Here is an 18,767-nt window from a genome sequence, read left to right as displayed (position 1 = left end):
AATAAACTTCAGGAGGGAAAAGGTCATGGAAGAACCTGAGCCAGTACTGATAAAACAAAACAAAGACCTAAAATGAAAACGCACTGCCTAAGTAAGAAGTAGGAGAAGCCACTTTTAGCCTTTTGGTTCAGCTGTTAACTATCTTTAGTACCAAACAAATCAGGGGAGAGCGCGAACGCAGTCCCCCACTACCACAAATTATGCAGTCGAGTTTCCCGCATTTGGGGAAATCGCAGGGGTCAGCACATCCGGAGTGCAATGGATAAGCCTCGCCCTGGGAAAACCACCTTCATGATCATGGTATCTCCCCTGCCAGGTAAGTATGAGTTGTACAGGCAACAGTATTACCTCTCCCTAATCATCGATGTACTGTACAGTTACGGTCAATTATACTACAATTTCTTTTGGTTTTCCTTACAAGACTGAAGTTTTTTTTACATTACACAGATGAGAGTACAAACTTCTAAATACTTGCTGAAAATACTCTGTCCAAAAAACAAAACAAAACAAAAAACCTAACAGGACCTGCTTTGGTCTATTTGCATATCCCGCCCCCTTTAGTGACGTCTCAAAGTTTTTTTCCCCCTTTCCCTTTCTCTTCCGGATTCGTTAACTCTTAAACCACTCATCGCTACTATCACAACGCTAAGGCGATTTTACGTTTTTTCCCCCCGCATCTTTTGCTATTAACAGAAGTTTTAGCTTGGATTTGTCGGGGGGGGGGGCGGTACTCAGAACAAGGCAGTAAGATAGGCTGTTTTAAGTCAATTGCCACTGCATTTAGAGAATCAAATTTTTTGCTTCTACTTCTCAACATTGCAAACAAAATTCTGGGAGGACTAAGTATTTGTAAAATGTTACCTGGGTTTAAGTTGGCTTTTGTTCTCATATGCGGCCTTGTAGTGTGGGAGCTAATGTGGGACTGAAGACATGCTTTTGCTTCTACTGGCAGGAAGCACAGAAGTTAATCTTTGTAAAAGTGTGTGGGACTGTTTGTGAGCCAGAGACCAAGAGAATACTTCTTCCTGTTGCAACCAGAGCAACTAGTTAGCAACGGTTTAAAAAATGGTATAGCCAACTAAATAATGCTCTCACGTGAAACTAAAAAGGAACAAATACTACTCCCCAAACTTCAGAAGGCCTCGTCAACAGTAACCTGTTTTTTCAACACTAAAAATGTCAGGGGAAAAACATGAACACAATCCCTCCCCCACCACCACAAGTTTAATCCTCACAGCTTTCAGGTAAGAACTAGAATTGTTCTCTCTTCATGGATAAAGTATTAGTAATGTGATGGAATGACTAAGTAATGCATTCTATCCCAATTTTATTTTAGGTCTGCCTGGTCGGTCTCAGCTTTTCACCCCACAACTGCCTCCTCAACCTTGCCAATGCTTCATGGACTAGCCATGATCCAAATGTATCAATCCATAGTGTCTAGAAGATGCAGCTGAGCCTTGCAAAGAAAGTAGATCTTCCCAGGCTCTCTAAACCCCTCACTAACATAACCTACTTCCCCTGAGAACTGATGTAATTATGGTTTGTCTTTTAAAATCTTGTAGCCCTGAGTCTGGGCACCAAAGAGGCTTTTCAGGGGCCTCCTTGGTCTAGTCATTAATAAAGCAAGGACTTGAAATTTCTTTTAAATTTTTATTTAATGTTCATTGGTATTTTGTCTGTATGCATGTATGTATGTGTATATGTATGTATGTGTATATGTATGTATGTGTATGTTTTGCTAGTATGTATGAAGGTGTCATAACTGGACTTACAACTGTAAACTGCCATGTCTGGGCTAGGAAGTCACCCTGATCCTTAGCAAAAGCAGCCAGCGCTCTTAACTTCTCTCTACACGTCATCTCTTCAGCCCAGGACTCAAGGTTTTAAATTGGCTTAATACTGCATGGATGTTAGCAACTACCTCTTTTTTAAAAAAACTTGGGGTTGGGGATTTAGCTCAGTGGTAGAGCGCTTGCCTAGGAAGCGCAAGGCCCTGGGTTCGGTCCCCAGCTCCGAAAAAAAAAAAAACTTTGGGGCTGGGGATTTAGCTCAGTGGTAGAGCGCTTACCTAGGAAGCGCAAGGCCCTGGGTTCGATCCCCAGCTCCGAAAAAAAGAACCAAAAAAAAAAAAAAAAAAACAACTTTGTTTCTTGGAAAATACACCACGACATCACTTTCCAGAGACCTGGAATGTTGTCTATTTGACTCATGCTTTAGCCCTAGTGTCGAGAACTACACCCAATGCTGAACATGGATAAGTATTTACTGAACCAGTGAGTTACCCCACAAAATGGTAACATTCTGTGTGAGCTTGAAGTGCAAAACTCAGTAACTACCTCTTGAAGACCATTTCAAATGAGACCCTGACACAAAAAACTGATAGTACTTTTTTTTTTTTTTTTGGTTTGTTTGGTTGGTTTGGTTTGGTTGTTTTGAAATGAGGTTTCCCTGTGTATCTATCCCTGGCTAACTCTTTAGACCAGGCTGGCTTCAAACTCAGAGATCCGCCTGTCTCTCCTCCTGAGTGCTGGGATTAAAGGCACATCAACATTGCTTTTACTATTTTTTTAAAAGATGAATATTGGATGGTGAGGTCAATACCTGTGTTACACATTAGAAATGAGCAGGCTGTTCGAGGACTTATACTTGGGAAACTAGATCTGGGGAAGGAGAGATATAGTTGGTTTAAATCAGAAAGAACATTGTGGTAATGAATGTGGATTATCAGGGTCACCTACTGAACCCTAAATTTATGGAAATACTAGTGTGTATTACTTAAATTTGTCATATAATTACTGGTGCTGAGATATGGCCCCACCCAGGCACGTCTAGATAACGTGCTATATGGAAGAGGAAGACTGAATTCATGAGTCTTCTGCTTCTGTCTTCCTGATGTTTGAACTACAGCTGTGCACTCCTTAATACCTGGCTCCATTATAATAACAAGTTAGTGTGTGGGGCTGGAAGGGATGGCTCAGTGATTAAGAGCACTTGTAGAAGAGACCAGAGTCCAATTCAGGAACCTACATGGTAGTTCACACACAACTACCCATAATTCCAGTTCCAGAGTATCCTTCTGACTCTCTTGGGTGCCAGTCATGTGGGTGGTGCACCACATACATACTAGCAAAAAACTCACACCCTGGGAGGGGTGTCACATGCTTTTAATCCCAGCACTTGGAAGAAAGATCTCTGTGAATTCTAAGCCAGCCTAGTCTACAAAGTGAGAGCAGCCAGGGCTGTTACACAGAGAAACCCTGTCTTGACTGCTTCTCCACTCCCTTCAAGCCCCACACAGAAACAAAACAAAAAAAACTCAAACAACACATGAAGTTAGAACCCATCTTTTCAGTGTTGTTTTGAAGCTAGTAACTTGAACATGCTAGCCATAGTTCTACTACTAACCCATATTCTTTCCTTCAAATTTTGCTTATGCTTCACAACAAAACACAAAACACAAAACCTGGTGGTACTCTATATGTAGACCACGTTGGTCTCTTTCCCCACATGTGCCTTCCAAATGCTTACAAACCAGTTTTTTGGTACTTGGTTTATTATTTCTAATGATAAGTACTGAAACTTATAAGTCAACTTAGAGATCACATATTAAGTGGGAACGATGCACCCAGAGTTCTGGAGACACAAACACTGCTGGGTGTAAAAAAAAGTCTTAGAAACAAAAAAAGCCTTGGGTAATATCCAGAGCCAATCCTAGGTACCGTACCATTTAACATAACTCAAGACTCAACGTGCAGAGGGAACGTAGAGAAAGTTAAAAACCACTAAGATGCTTTTCAGAATACAAAGCAATAGCAGTATAAAGGGAAAAGGCATTGGCCAAGTAAGTATCAGAAGCCATTTTAGCCTTCTGGTTCGGCTGATAACTATCTTTAGTACCAAACAAATCAGGGGAGAGCGCGAACGCAGTCCCCCACTACCACAAATTATGCAGTCAAGTTTCCCGCATTTGGGGAAATCGCAGGGGTCAGCACATCCGGAGTGCAATGGATAAGCCTCGCCCTGGGAAAACCACCTTCATGATCATGGTATCTCCCCTACCAGGTAAGTATGAGTTGCAATGCCACAGAGCCTGAACTGCATTGTGAATGTAGCATTTTGTAGATACGGTATAAATTTAAGCCTCCATTAAAAAGCTCTATATCTTTATGTACAGTGTCTCTCCATATTCTAAAGCACTTAGGAGAATTGGTAGGCTGCGAGTTTCCCCAAAACTACACTCCAAAAATCACAAATATTTGGAAGCAGCTGCTTTTCCCAGTTTGCTCCTGAATTCTCATCTACATAGCACCGCCTCCATAGAGACTCATTTCCTGTACTCGGAAACCCGCCTCCCTGCCAGCTGGAAAATACCAATGAACCCATAAGCAGATGGTAGTTAGCTTTGTCTTTTGTTTTGTAGCCTCCAAGAACACTAGGCATTTTCCTTCATCAACTTAGGAGTCGGATGCACAGCCTTTAGTATGAAGTAACACTAAGAGTAACAACAAAAACAGCCGCACCGTGAAAACTGGTACAGAAGTTAGTTTTAAAAGCACACTATTCGTGGACTGTCTTATTCCACCTGATAAATCCAAAAAAAAAAAAAAAAAAAAAAATTGCTCAGACTGATGGTTCATGAACAGTAAGGGTGTTTACCTCCAAGCCTGACAAATAGGGTTTGATTCCAGAGACCTACGCCGTAGAAGGAGGGAACAAGTTCCATTTGTTTGTTTATTTTAAAGACTTGCTCTAGTCCTAAAATGCCCTCAAATTATGACAAACTTCAGATCCAAGTGCTGGGCACACCAAGCTTGAGGCTCATCTTAAAGATTTAGAAGACACTGTATATTATTTCTGAAAGAACGAATGTTCTGGAAAGAATGAAATGATAACCAGAATTTGGGTGTGAGAAGAAAGTGCTTCTAAGTGGTGTTTACTCATTACTTAATCTATTGTGTAATTTCAATAACTTTTAAAGAAAAAGAAAAAAGAAAAAGTGGAATAGGATTTGGCCATGTGAAGATGCTCACTGTAGACAAAGAGAAATATGTCTTATCTACTACACTAGTTGTTCTTATAGCTGAGGAGGAGTATCTGTAGAGATAATCCCTTGTAAGCATGACCTGTCAATAAAAATACTATGGCCAATGAGCTGAGGCAAAATATAGGAGGTGGGACATCTGGCAGGCATAGAGAGAATTCTGGGAAGTAGAGGGTGGAGATTCACTTGGGAAAGCTGAGGAGCGGACCTAGACCTGCAGGTAGCTACTGAACCCAGGTTAGAAAAAGGGATAGGAAGTTAAAAGCCAGTCAGAGAACAAGCAGAACTTTATGGCCTAGGCATTTATTAATAAATAATTAGTCTCAGAGTCATTATTTTCTTGGAGTCAAAGTGGGTGGGAGGAAAAACAATTATTTTACAGGTATCTGTTTCTGGGTGACTGGCTCAGGAAAGAATAGCAGGCCACAGTAGAAAAAGACTCTGAATGCTAGTCTTCAGCTTAGGCTGACTGGGAAGGTCTCCCTGAGAAAAGTGAAAGGACTCTGTTCATAGTACCAGACATAGTTTAGAAGAAGTGAAATAAAAACCTGCCAGGGATTAGCCAGAAAAAAGGAGAGACTTACAGCTTAGGCTCCTGGGTTTGGAAGCATTCCATACATACTGATTTCATATTCTACTATTGATCTTTTCTTTTCTCAGCATGTGGTTCAGGCTCTTTCTCAAATTTAAGATCCTCTGGCCTCAGCTTTAGAAAAAACAACCAAGCTGCCTGGAAGAGGTTTAGACCAGAGAGTCACTTGGAAAGGACACTCTCCAACCTGTTGAGCTGCCTGCAGGCTGTGCAGTGTGCTCCAAGTTCCCAGCTCTGTGAGCTGTCACCCATGCTGGGTGGGCCTTGGTGATATAGCTGTCTTTGAGACATTTCTGCTTCTGTAAATAATCTCTCACCCATATTCCTATAAGTAACCCCAATAAAACTCTTTGGTTTACCAAGTTGGATTTTGGTGGTATCTGTACTTTGGTCTTTCAAAGGCTCCCTATCTGGAGTGAGTAGGTCTGTATGTTCTATCTCCCCAGGTAAAGTTCTGACACACAACAACTGGGCATTTAATTTTGTATAACACAGATTAAGATTCCAGTTTGGAAAAAATATAATGGAGGAAGTGGTACATGACTTAATTTTCTCTTAAAAGCATTTGTTTCAGGATACTCACAACCAAGTAGAACTCCAGATCCGGGAATCCAACATTCTTGTGGCCTCTGTGGGCACCTGCACTGATATGAGCATAATTCCACACACAGATTCTCACATATTTACATAATTAAAAATAAAAACTTCTAACAAGAATGACCACAATCCTTAAAAGTGGTCTTTTGGACTTAAATCAGTGATAGAGTGCTTATCTAGTACTCAAAGGATGTGGATTTCATCTTTGGCACTATATGAATGGCTGGCAATATCAAATGCTGGCAGACCAGTCCTAATGGCCTACTGCTTTAATTTCAGGCAGAGGCAAGAGCAGACTAGTCTATAAATCAATCAAGTTCCAGGACAGCCAGGACCCCAGAACAAGACCTGTTTCAAAATAAATAAATAAGTAAATGAATGAATGAATGAATGAATGAATGCTGGCAAGGATGTAGAGAAACAGAACCTTGTGTTTTGAGAATATTAAACAGTGATCATTTGAAAAAACAGTTTGGGCTCCCTGGTTAGAACCACTGGCTACTCCTCCAGAGGTCCTGAGTTCAATCCCCAGCAACCACATGGTGGCTCACAACCATCTGTAATGGGATCTGATGCCCCCTTCTGGCTGGTTTGTCTGAAGAAAGCGTCAGTGTACTCACATGCATAAAATAAATAAATCTTTAAAAAGTAAAACAAGGGCCGGAGAGATGGCTCAGTGGTTATATATTGGTGGACTGCAAATGCTTGGGGGTGGGTGTGTGGAGGTTTTTCAAAGATTCATTTATTTTTATGTGCACTGGTGATCTATCTGCATGAGGATGGCAGATCCTCTGGAACTGAAGTTATAGACAGTCGTGAGCTGCCGTGTAGGTGCTTGGAATTGACTTGCTCTTAACCACTAAGCCATTTCTCTAGTCCCATCATGGGGGAATTCTTTGATGGTCATGAAAATATTCTAGTGTCTCCGCGGCGCAATCGGTCAGCGCGTTCGGCTGTTAACCGAAAGGTTGGTGGTTCGAGCCCACCAGGGGACAAGTACCTCTCTAGGGAACATTCCTTGTTAGGGCTGGAGAGATGGCTCAGTGGTTAAGAGCAATGACTGTTCTTCCAGAGGTCCTGAGTTCAATTCCCAGCAACCACATGGTGGCTCACAACCATCTGTAATGAGATCTGATGCCCTCTTCTGGTGTGTCTGAAGACAGCTACAGTGTACGTATATATAATAAATAAATCTTTAAAAAAAGAAAAAGAAAATATTTTTTTAATGGTATCTTTTTTTTTTCTTTTTTCTTTTTTCTTTTTTCCCGGAGCTGAGGACCGAACCCAGGGCCTTGCGCTTGCTAGGCAAGCACTCTACCACTGAGCTAAATCCCCAACAAAAGAAAATATTCTAACACTAGGGAAGTATTATGGTTTAAGCCCATTATCCTAGCTACACAGGAGGGAAAGATAGGAGAATTGAAAGCTCAAGACCTGCCTCGGTTACAATGTGAATTGAAACTCAGCTGCCCACCCACCCACATAATGTTCAACTGATTTGTCCTGATGATTGAGCAACTACTATATAAGCATATCAAAAGTCATCAAATCATACAATAGGTAGGGAATGGCAGAGGATCAAGAGGACAGGGTCATCCTCTCCTACAAACCAAGTTCAAGGTCAATCTAGGCTATGTGAGACCTTGTACCAAAACAAAATCATGGACCACTGAGACAGCTCAGTCGATAAAGGTGCCTGTCACCAAGTCTAATGATAGGTGTTTGATCCCCGAGATCCCACATGGTAGAAGAGAACTGCTTACTGAAAGCTACCTTAGGATCTCCTGTGCATCTCAGCACGCATACAATCATACATAGGAAGTTTTAATTTTTAGGTTTATTTATTTTATATATGAGTGTTTCCCTACATGTATACTGACATGTAGATGCATACCATGTATGCCTTGTGTCTGAAGAGGTCAGATAGTTACAGATGATTATGAAACACCAAATAGGTGCTGGGAATCAAATATGGGTCCTCTGTGAGAGTAGCAAGTGCTCTCAACTGCTAAGCCATGTCTCCAGGCCCAATGTTAAAAAATTTCTTTTCATCTACTTATCTATCTATTCATCAGTCTGTCTTTCTAGCTATCCAGCCACCCACTTATCTAACTAATGTGTGTGCATTGATTAAATGTCTGTGTACCCACATACATGCCTGGTCTCCAAGGAAGCTGGAAAAGGTGGACAGATCCTCTGTAATTAGATTTAGATAGTTGTGAGCAGCCATTTGAGTATTGAGGATCTGGGTCCTCTGGGAAAGGAGTCGGTGCACTTAATCATCAAGTTATCTTTCCAGCCCCTGTTCTACTTTTTCTCTTTTCTTTTTTGAGACAGTGTTTCTTTGTGTAGTCCTGGCTGTCCTGGAACTTGTTTTGAAGACTAGGCTGGCCTCGACCTCATAGATCTGCCTGCCACTGCTTCCCAAATGCTGGGATTAAAGGCATGTACCACTACACCCAGTCTCCTGTCCTACATTTTTATCCTTACCCACAACAACTAGAGCAGGCAAAATGGCATATGTTTGGTTTCAGAGTCCAGCATCCCTCAATCCTTACCTGGCATACCCTGCCACCAACCCTGAACTTTCCAGCACAGGGACTGGGCTGTCCTTCCCCCAGAGGCTTTTCCCTATATAATTCAGACATTTTGGTCTCTCATCTCTTTTCCTTCTCTCTCCTCTCGCTCCCCTCTCTGAGAGTGTTCTTTCTTGCTTTTGCTTCCCCACCACCCCCTCTCTTTCCACTTCCCATGATGATTTTTCTGGCTTCAGTCCTTAGGGCCAGTGAATCCTCCCCAGAGCAGCTTCCCAAAGAATCTACATTTATATATCTGTATTTTAAAATTTGGCTTGAATTGGCTCATTTCACTGATGGAGAAATAACTTATGTATACCTTTAATTCTAACACTTAGGAGGTAGAGGCAGACAGATCTTCTGAGTTTGAGTCTACATATCCAGTTCTAGGCTAGCCAGAACTACATAGTGGGACCCTGTCTCAAAATAAGCCAAACCCTACCAAGTAAAAAAATCCCCAAAAACTTTCAAATATTAACATTTTGGCCTCTAGTCTCTTCACTCATGTGCACTACATGTGTATACACACAAAAAGCTCCTTTGATCTGAGACGTTAGTTCAGTAGGCAGAATGTTTTTTCCTGTCTAGCATCCATGGGTTTGGTCTCCAGTACGGTGTATAGTAATGACTACCTGTAATCTCAGAATTTCAGTACTCATGAAGAGGCCACGCTAACTATAGTGTGAGGTCTCCCTGGTATATATGAGGCTGTCTCAAGACAAACTATATTTCTCTCAGGTGTGATTAAGGATTTACAATGGGGAGATTATCCAGGAGGGTCTAAAAGCAAATCACAGCACATGCAAAAGGGCTAGAGGAATACAAAGAACTGAAGTCAGAGACAAGACACTAACTAAACTGTTTAGCATGCTTGGAAAGTGGACTCAAGTGATGTCATACATAAGTGATGTGAAGCTTAAAGGGTTAAGGTAGTAAATCCCTACCTAGGAGCCACCAAAAATTCCTGGAATGCAGCTCACTTTCTGGCTGTAAGGTGAACAACAATACTACATTTCCCACCTATCACAAGTGTGACAAATTTACTCCATCAAACCATTGAACCTGTGGTAATTTGTTAGTAATAATACCAAATTGTGGGGAGAAGAAAAAAAAGCAAAATATAAACTTAAACACAAAAGATTTCTGAACTACCAACAGGTAATACAGTTGTTTGGTTTTAGACCCAGGGACAAGGGACGGAGGTGCATATTTTATGTGTCTCAAAGTAGACCTGGCCTCCAGGTTCTCCCAGCATCCCTCAGTCCTTAGCTGGCATACCCTTTCCAGCCATGGGCTAAGGTGCCCTTCCTTCAGAGATTATTTCCTATATAATCCAGACACTTTGGGCTCCTGGGCTCTTCCCTCCTCTCACACTCATGCACGCGCACGTGCACTCTCTCACTCTCCCACTCTCCCTCCCCCTCTCCTCCTCCCTGGAGGAGAAATAACAGCAAGTATCAAACAACTAATTTGCCTCTTGTCTTAAAGAGCTTGCTCAGGTGTAAGAAAATGCAAGCTCCATTTTTTTAAGCAACATGAACATCAGGGATAGCATAAACTACAGCCTCAAACTACCACAGTTTGGCGCTGCACATTCAAAGAAATCACAAGGCTCAGCACATCTGAAATGCAATGGGTAAGCCTCACTCTAGGGAAAATACCTTCATGTCCATGACCTATCAGCTAATTCTAAGTTTCTACTTCTTACTCCATGGAATCTTACTTCAAATTCAGATCACTCCAAAGAATGATAACTTTTCTCATAAGAACTTTGTGATGTAAATCATGGTTTTGACATACTTGAGAAAGGTATTTTTTCCTCCCAAGACTGAGTTTCTCTGTGTAGCCCTGGCCATCGTAGAACTTGCTCTGTAGACCAGACTGGCTTTGAATTCAGAGATCCATCTGCCTCTGCCTCTGAGTGCTGGGGATTAAAGGTATGCGCCACCACTGTCCAGCAGAAAGAGGAAACCTTAACTGAAGAACTTTCTCCATCAGACTGGCCTGTGAACATTATCTGTGGAGTATTTTCTTTTTTTTTTTTTAGATTTATTTATTCATTTATTATATATAAGTACACTGTAGCTGTCTTCAGATACACCGGAAGAGGGAATGGGATCTCTTTACAGATGGTTGGGAGCCACCATGTGGTTGCTGGGAATTGAACTCAGGACCTCTGGAAGAGCAGTCGGGTGCTCTTAACTGCTGAGCCATCTCTCCAGCCCGAGTATTTTCTTGATTGCTAACTAATGTTGGACCCTGTGGGCTGTACCATAGGTAAGAAAGTGGGTAAGGGGGGGCTGGAGAGATGGCTTAGTGGTTAAGAGCACTGACTGCTCTTCCAGAGGTCCTGAGTTCGATTCCCAGCAACCACATGGTGGCTCACAAACATCTGTCATGGAATCCAATGCTGTCTTCTGGTATGTCTGAAGACAGCTATAGTGTACTCACATACATAAAATAAATAAATCTTTAAAAAAAAGACTTAAAAAAAAAAGAAAGTGGGTATGGACTATGTAAGAACCTATGTAAGGACCATGAGCCTGAAAACAAGACATTAAACAGTGCTCCTCCATGATTTTTGCTTTAAGTTCCTACTCTGACTTTCCCCAGTGATGGACATAACCTGTAAGATGAAATAAGCCTTTTCCTCACCGTGCTGTTCTTGGTCATGGTGCTTATCCCAGCAACAACACTCTAACTAGGACAGACTTTTACAATTGTAGGGCAAAGAATTTGCAAGCTGTTAATACCTATGAAGCAATACATTACCTTATTTTATCTACCAAAATATTATGAACTACAGGCCTATACAGCTGGGGCTGTAGCTCAGTTGGTAGAGTTCTTGCCTAGCACACACAGAGCCAAGGGTCTGATCCTCAGCATGGGCTGTAATGGCACATGCCCGTAATCACAGCACTCAGGAGGAGGAAGGAGAGGAGGAGGATCAGAAGTCATCCTCAGCTACAGTAGGTAATAAATTAATCATAAATCATTAAAAAATACAAAGAGAAAAATAGAGCCAATGAGATGGGTCAGCAAGTAAAAACACTTGCTACCAATCTGTGAGAGGGCACAGATCCTCCACTTCTCCCAGCTGGAGACACCTTTGCTTTAATATGACCTGACTTCTTTTGCTACTTATGCCCTAAAAAGTCCCTTGGGAAAACACACTGTTCTAGAAACAGTTGAATTGCCACAGACAACTGCTCAAAGAGCCAGAGTTGGGGTCAATCTAAAGTCAGTGGGAAAGTTCCACTGCAAACCTCCAAGCACAAAGATCCCTCACTTCCAGGGAGGGTAGGGCTAGTTTAGTTCCCAGAGCAACTGCAAGCCAAACTCCCAACCAACCTCCCCTTGAGTCCCAACCATCCCCACTTGGAAAGTCCAGAACTGTCCACTGATCACAAGTCAGTTTAGAGGTCACTTTGCCCCATCAATAATACCCTGCCTAGGTACCAATTGTTTGAATTCTGCTCCAATTGTTTGCAAGGTATATAACTCCCTGTCAGAGTCTGCTCTGGGTCGTCTCCCCTTTAAGTGGGAGGACCCCAACATGTTAGAATGATTAAACTCCTCTTGTTATTGGATCGATCACTGCCTCAGTGAGTCTCATTCAAGAGGTCTGGAAGACGTTCAATTTGGACACCCACACTGCAAGTTTTTGGCTGTTAAACTGCTTATTTGCTTTAATTTGCCCCTGCAACTGCCAACCTGGATATAGTTTTTCTACGTGCTTTGTCTTTAAAAACTTCCTGTAATACGCACTTGAAACTGGTTTTGAGAATTGTTTTTCTCCAGGCAGTCACCCATCTTAATGTAAGACTCTCAATTCACTCAGACTTTGGTCTCTACCTCACAATAAAGTCTGCCCCTGGGATGCCATGATGAGAAAGTACTCCCCACAAGGCTCTCTTCTTACCCCTGTGTGTGTGAGACTACATACATACTAAAACATATAGTTTATTTATCATTATTCTTTTCTTTTTCTTTCTTGAGACAGAGTTTCTTCATGCAGTCTGGAGCTTGATATTATATCAGGCTGGCCTCAGACTCACAGAGATCTGCCTGCTGAGATTAAAGGCATGTAGGCCACCACACCTGCTATTATAATGCAAGTTAAAAGTTCAGTTTCAAAGAGAGAAAAGAAAGTATACGTGTAAAACAATGCTTTTAAGAAAAAGTGTATGGGTGCTCTGTATGTCTGTGTACCACATGCATTAAGTGTCCTTGGATGCCACAAGAAGGCACTAGATTTTCTGGAACAGGAGTTATGGATGGTTGTGAGGTCATTACTGGCCTACTTATGCATACCATCTGCCTTAGGACAAAGAGGTGACATTACTAAGCCAGGCATGGTGGCTGACACGTGTCATTCAAACACTTTGGGAAGCTGAAGTACAAGGATCGCCTCGAGTTTGCAGCCAGTCTATACTGCATAGTAAGTTATGGTAGCCTATGCTACAGAGACCCTGATTTAAAACCAATAAACCAACCACAACACCCACAGAATATTGAGTCAGGCTTGGCAATGCATACCTGTGATCCCACTACTCCAAAGGAGCCAAGAGGATTATAAATTTGAGGTCAACTTTGGAATCACAGAGGTCTCAAATTTGAACAAATGGACTGCAGATATAGCTAAGTGGTAAATGGCTTCTCTAGCATGCGTGAGGCTATAGATTCCCAGCACTAAAGTGATAGGTTATTTCTCTACCGCTGAAATGAACAGATTCAAGGCAGATTAGACTATATTAAAAGCACTTTTATTGGAACGCTGCTCTCGGGGGGGCTAGTTCACTGGCCCCAAGGACCAAGGCCAGGGAAGTCACCATGTGGAAAGGGGGAGGGGGAAAAAGGGTTCAAGCCTAGAGAAAGAACAAACAGAGGTGGGGTGGGAGGCGCAGACTAAAACATCTGAGTTATATAGGGAAGAACCTCTGGGAGAAGAAGGTAGTTCAGCCCTTGGGCTGGAAAGCTCAGGGTTGGGAACAGGGTATGCCATCTAGGAACTGAGGGATGCTGGGAGAACCTGGAGGTCAGGTCTACTTTTGATATCTAAAATGTACACTGCACCTACCTCAGTCCCTTGTCCTGCCAAACAGAAAGATTCAATTTGCAATTACATTTTATTTATTTATTTCCTAAAAAGGAAAGCATGTAGGGAGGTCAGAAGACAACTTTCAGGAGTCAGTCCTCTCCTTTCACCATGGGGGCCTGATCCTTTTCAGGTTTTTTTTTTTTTTTTTTTGAGAACGGTGTCATTATATAATTATGACTAGTCTGTTACTCAATACATAATGCCCTTAAATTTGAGACAGTTTTCCTGCCTTGGACTCTGAATGCTGGAATTACAGATGAGACAATGTGGGACAGTGGACCAGGAAACTTGGTAAGGCAGAGGGATTCTGAGATCCCAGTACCCAGATACCCACCTGAGATGTAGGTGCCTCCCTTCTCCCTACTAGATTGCTGGCCCTGAACACGTGTCCACACTCCCCACGTTGTTCACACTGCCCTGAACAGAGTTCTCTATGCTAATGAGGTATCCAGAGACCCTGAGGGTTTAGCCAATAAGCTTTCCCTCCCACACATTCCTCTTTACAAATGGTATTTAATCTCTGGTCCACCCTGAGGAGTTGGTTTGCATCCATTTTCCACAATGAACAATCAGTAAACAGTTTGGAACCAAGGACTGCCTCTTTCATCAAGAACCCCAGTGAGGAGCATGAGAAAGCCTTCTGCTACCTAAGTCTCCCACAGAAGGCCTCTCTGTGCTCCTAGACAACTGTTGCCAAGCTAAGGACTTTCCACAATGAGCTAAGCCGAAATTCTCACCCCACAGCCCCAGGCTTGTCGCTGCCCTCAGCCTACAGGCCCCAAATTCCCAGCTGCCTGAATGTCCAGGAGTTAGGGAGCACCCAGTCTTGGCCTCGTTGTGGGCCCATAGACCCCCAACACTTCATTCCCTACTCCTCTGTGTGGCACCCCAGCGGTGACTGGATTCTCAGAAGTCAGGGAACCCCAACTTCGGCCTCCCACATGATAGACTGTGTTTTCCTACCCTGAGTGTGTCTTAGCACTTCCCTAAAGCCCAGCCTCTCCAGTGGTGCTTTCACACCCCGGAGTGGGGGATGGAGAAAGAATGAGGACCCACAAGACGCCATGCTCTGCCTGTGATTTTTTTTTTCTTATAATAACTTGTGTGTGGGCATGTATTTATGCCAGGGAGTTTGGGCACATCAGTGCAATGGAATGCATATGGCAGTAAGTGAACTACTGGCCATCACCTTCCACCTTGATTATGCTGGCTTGTGTTATGTCAACTTGACACAAGCTAAAGTCATCTGAGAGGAGGGAACCTTATTTAAGAAAATGCCTCCAGAAGACCAAGGTATAGATAAACCTGTAGGACATTTTTTTTTTTTTTAACTTAGAGATTGATGGCGAAGGGCCCAGCCCATTGTGGGTGGTACCATCCCTGGGCTGGTGGTGCTTTGATCTATAGGGAGGCAGACTGAGCGAGTCCTGAGGAGCAAGCTAGTAAGCAGCACCCCTCCATGGCTTCTGCATCAGCTCCTGTTCTCCAGGTTTCAGCCTTGCTTGAGTTTCTGTCCTTTTAAGATGAGCTGTGATGTGGATTAGTGTTTCATCACAGCAACCGTAACCCTAACAAAGATACCACTGCATATTCCAGGTCAGTTAGCCCACAAGCTTCTAGGGAGTTTCCTATCTGTCTCACATCTCAATGTAGGAGCACTAGGATTGTATAGTGCCACTATGCTCAGTTTTACAAGCATTCTGGAGATTTGAACTTAAGTCTTTATGCTTGCATCAAACACATTTTATCCACTGAACTATCTCCCTAGCTCTGATAATAATTAAAAAGAAAAAAAAAACACTCAACAAACAGAGATGTAAAGAGTTGGGGAGATAGTTAAGCGGATAAAAATATTTGCAGTTAAACCTGAAGACCTGAGTTGGATTTCTGAGATTCACATGGTGGAAGGACAGACTACTGGAAGTTGTCTCCACAGCTCACATGATTAACTGCTCTTGCACAACCTTGCATGTGCGCTCGATCTCTCTCTTTCTCTCTCTCTCTCTCTCTCTCACAGACAGAGAAGAGGGAAATTCCGACAGATGCTACCACATAAATTAATCTTGAGAACATCATCCAAGTGAAGCACACCAGTTCCAGAAGAACAATTACTGTATTATTGCACGAAGTATATATTCATGAAGGCCACACTCAAAACTCAAAGCAGAGCTGGGATTGACAGGGACTAGAATCTGAGAAAGTCTAGATTCAAAGTTTCAGCAGAGAATGAACACACACACACACACACACACACACACACGCAGTGGTTTTTGGTGTGTGTCTCTGTGTTTTTTAGTACTGGGAATTGATATTCAACGTTCAAGGCAAGCATTCTACAACTGAGATGCATCCTGAACCCTCTTTCTATTTTTTTCAACTGCCCAAACTGGACTTGTGTTCACTCTGCATGCAAGGGTGAGCCTTAGACCTTTGATCATTCTGTCTCAACCTCTTGAGTAGCTGGGACTACAGGTCTGTGCCACCCTGTCTATTGAAAATTAGACTGTAGATGTTAACAGCATCTAATTGCCCAAGTATATAGTCAAGTAGTTTAACTTTGCAAGATGACAAAATAAAAACTTAAAAAGCAAATCCACTGCATTTGACCAAGCTAACTCCATTTTTCTCTTTTTATTTACTTATGCTATTAGTTTTTTAATAATTTATTTTTCATTTTATGTATATTGTTGCTTTATCTGCATGTCTGTGTGAGGTCGTCCAATTTCCTGGAACTGGAGTTAGAGAGTTTTAAGATGCCATGTGGGTACTGGGAATTGAACATTCATCCTCCAGAAGAACAGCCAGTGCTCTTAACCACTGAGCCATCTTTCCAGTCCTATCATTCGTTTGTTTGTTTTCATTTGTCTTTGGTTTTGTTGAGACAGGGTTTCTTTTGTGTAGCCTTGAGTGGTCTGGAGCTCAGCTATCGGCCTGCCTCTGCCTCCCAAGTGCTGGGAATAGAGGCCTGTGTCACCACTACTGGCACCTTTTCTCTCTCTCTCTTTCTCTCTCTCTCTCTTTTTTTTTTTTTACCTTTTCTCTTTTTTTAACTATCTTCTCACCTAAACCCAACTGCTTTATAAACATTAAGCACGAATTCTCCCTGTAGATAGCACTTAATAATTACTGAATGCTCAAATACAAATCTTATGTAAGCTAAACAATGTATTTACATAAACCATATTTTTGTCCAGTTTTACCAAGCTTTCCCCCGAGGCATCAAAAGGGATAAATACATTCTCCTTCTCCCAGGAGGGTCACAGAATTTAGAGATTGCTCAAGATAGCAAAAAGAGTTCCAAGTTTAAATTTTAATTTCAAGAAAACGGGTGGTTTTTACATCCTCTTACTTTGTGTGACTTTATGCATATTTAAGAAAAGTGGCATTCACCACACTGTTCGACATGTTGCTACTTTCCTTAGTACTTGAAAGACTGATTTGGAGTGTTTATAGCTTGAATAAAAATCCAGGCTAAGAATCACTGTCGAGGGAGGAGAGGTAGTTCAGCAGGTAAAAAAGACCTTGCTGCCAAGTCTGGCAGTCTGAATTCCATCCCCAATACCCACATGATGGAAGCCGAGAACCAATTTCTCTCACCTTCACTCTAGCCCTGCGGCCTGTGTGTCTACGCACAAACACAAAAGAAATATAATAATAGGGACTGGAGAGATGGCTAAGAGTGCTGACTGCACTTCCAGAGGTCCTGAGTTCAATTCCCAGCAACCACATGGTGGCTCACAACCATCTGTAATGGGATCCGATGCCCTCTTCTGATGTGTCTGAAGACAGCTACAGTGTACTCATATATATTAAATAAATAAGTCTTTAAAGAAAGATAATAATAAAAAATCGTTGCTTTAGCTGGGCGTTGGTAGCGCTGGCCTTTATAATCCTAGTATTCAGGAGGCAGAGGCAGGTGAATCTCTGAGTTCGAGGCCAGCCTGCTCTACAGAGCCAGTTCTAGAAGAGCCAAGCAAGAAACCTACACAAAGAAACCGTCTTGAGAAAACAAACTTAAACAACGGCAACAAAAGTTGTTGCTAATACGGAGTGCACAAACCGGAGAGTCGCGTATTCCTTTATCCCATAATTTAAAGTTTAGATGCTGTCTTTAAAAAAAAAAAAACAAAAACAAAACTACCTTTTTTTTTTTAAACGTAGGGTACGGCTCACTTTTTAATATCATCTTCCACATTTCTTAGGTAAAAAACCTCATAAGCCACCTTCCAAACTGCCACAAACTGTGTTTAGGAAGCGGTCACTTCCGCTACATGAACATCCCTGGTCAACTTTACTAAGAGCTCCGGTCCCTCCCTCAGGACACTAGAGGCCCAGGCTAGACTACCAGAGGACGACAAGGACAAGATATCTTACTTTTCCAGCTACTTCTTACGCTAGGCAGGCCTGCGGACATTAATGCTCTCAGAAACAGCCACGCTCCGAGTGAGCTCCCCAGTCCGGGTCACCCACCGGAAGCTGTGCGTGCGTGGGCGAGTGCGTGGCTGAGCGCGTGGGCGCCAACCGCTCACTAACGCAGCCCCTAAGGTGTGGGGGGGCTGACCCACAATCCCTCGCGAGGGCGGGAAAGCGAGGGGTCACTTAGGAAGAAGGGCCAAGGGACACTGTTCCTGTGAGGGCGCACAAGTTTTTTAAAACTTTTTCACAGCAAGAAACTGTCAACTGATCAGTATTCGGTTTCTGCTTCCACTACAACTTCCATCCAGGGGGATGATGACTCCTTTCAAAGATTCTTGAGGAATCCAAGAAACAGGGCAGAGCATGGTGAGGAAATAAGCCCTATGGGGTCCACTTGGCCTGGTTCCCATCGTCGCGTCTCCAGCCTCATTTTTTGTTTGTTTG

At 42.6% G+C, this 18,767-nt stretch overlaps 1 protein-coding gene, 2 long non-coding RNA genes and 3 other non-coding genes across 17 annotated transcripts in view; 3 read left to right on the top strand and 3 right to left on the bottom strand.

Annotated features, from left to right (window-relative positions):
* The window catches only part of Tex14 (testis expressed 14, intercellular bridge forming factor), a 124,077-nt gene extending 105,604 nt beyond the window's left edge, over positions 1 to 18,473 (bottom strand). For 10 of the 12 annotated variants that reach the window (XM_087570634.1, XM_087570638.1, XM_087570636.1 and 7 more), the window contains exon 1: positions 18,282 to 18,456. The gene's annotated coding sequence lies outside the window, so the exon portion shown is untranslated. Of the gene's footprint in view, positions 1 to 18,281 lie in introns of all 12 variants that reach the window. The other 2 variants (XM_087570635.1, NM_001419556.1) reach the window with 2 other exon arrangements.
* On the bottom strand, positions 161 to 324 carry LOC120095385 (U1 spliceosomal RNA). Its single transcript, XR_015632529.1, has one exon. It is a non-coding gene; the product is annotated as a U1 spliceosomal RNA (small nuclear RNA).
* Positions 593 to 1,647, top strand: LOC134480849 (uncharacterized). The gene is made up of 2 exons (XR_015631911.1): positions 593 to 1,244; positions 1,337 to 1,647. It is a non-coding gene; the product is annotated as an uncharacterized LOC134480849 (long non-coding RNA).
* LOC120095396 (U1 spliceosomal RNA) lies at positions 3,907 to 4,070 on the bottom strand. The gene has a single exon (XR_015632539.1). It is a non-coding gene; the product is annotated as a U1 spliceosomal RNA (small nuclear RNA).
* On the top strand, positions 5,214 to 5,995 carry LOC134480851 (uncharacterized). Its single transcript, XR_015631271.1, has 2 exons — positions 5,214 to 5,261; positions 5,702 to 5,995. It is a non-coding gene; the product is annotated as an uncharacterized LOC134480851 (long non-coding RNA).
* On the top strand, positions 7,152 to 7,225 carry Trnan-guu9 (transfer RNA asparagine (anticodon GUU) 9). The gene has a single exon. It is a non-coding gene; the product is annotated as a tRNA-Asn (tRNA).
* Positions 18,474 to 18,767: the final 294 nt, after the last annotated feature.

Source organism: Rattus norvegicus, chromosome 10, assembly GCF_021556685.1.
Source record: "Rattus norvegicus strain SHRSP/BbbUtx chromosome 10, alternate assembly SHRSP_T2T, whole genome shotgun sequence".
In the NCBI taxonomy this organism is placed as follows: domain Eukaryota; kingdom Metazoa; phylum Chordata; class Mammalia; order Rodentia; family Muridae; genus Rattus; species Rattus norvegicus.
This window is presented reverse-complemented; position numbering and strand designations above follow the sequence as displayed.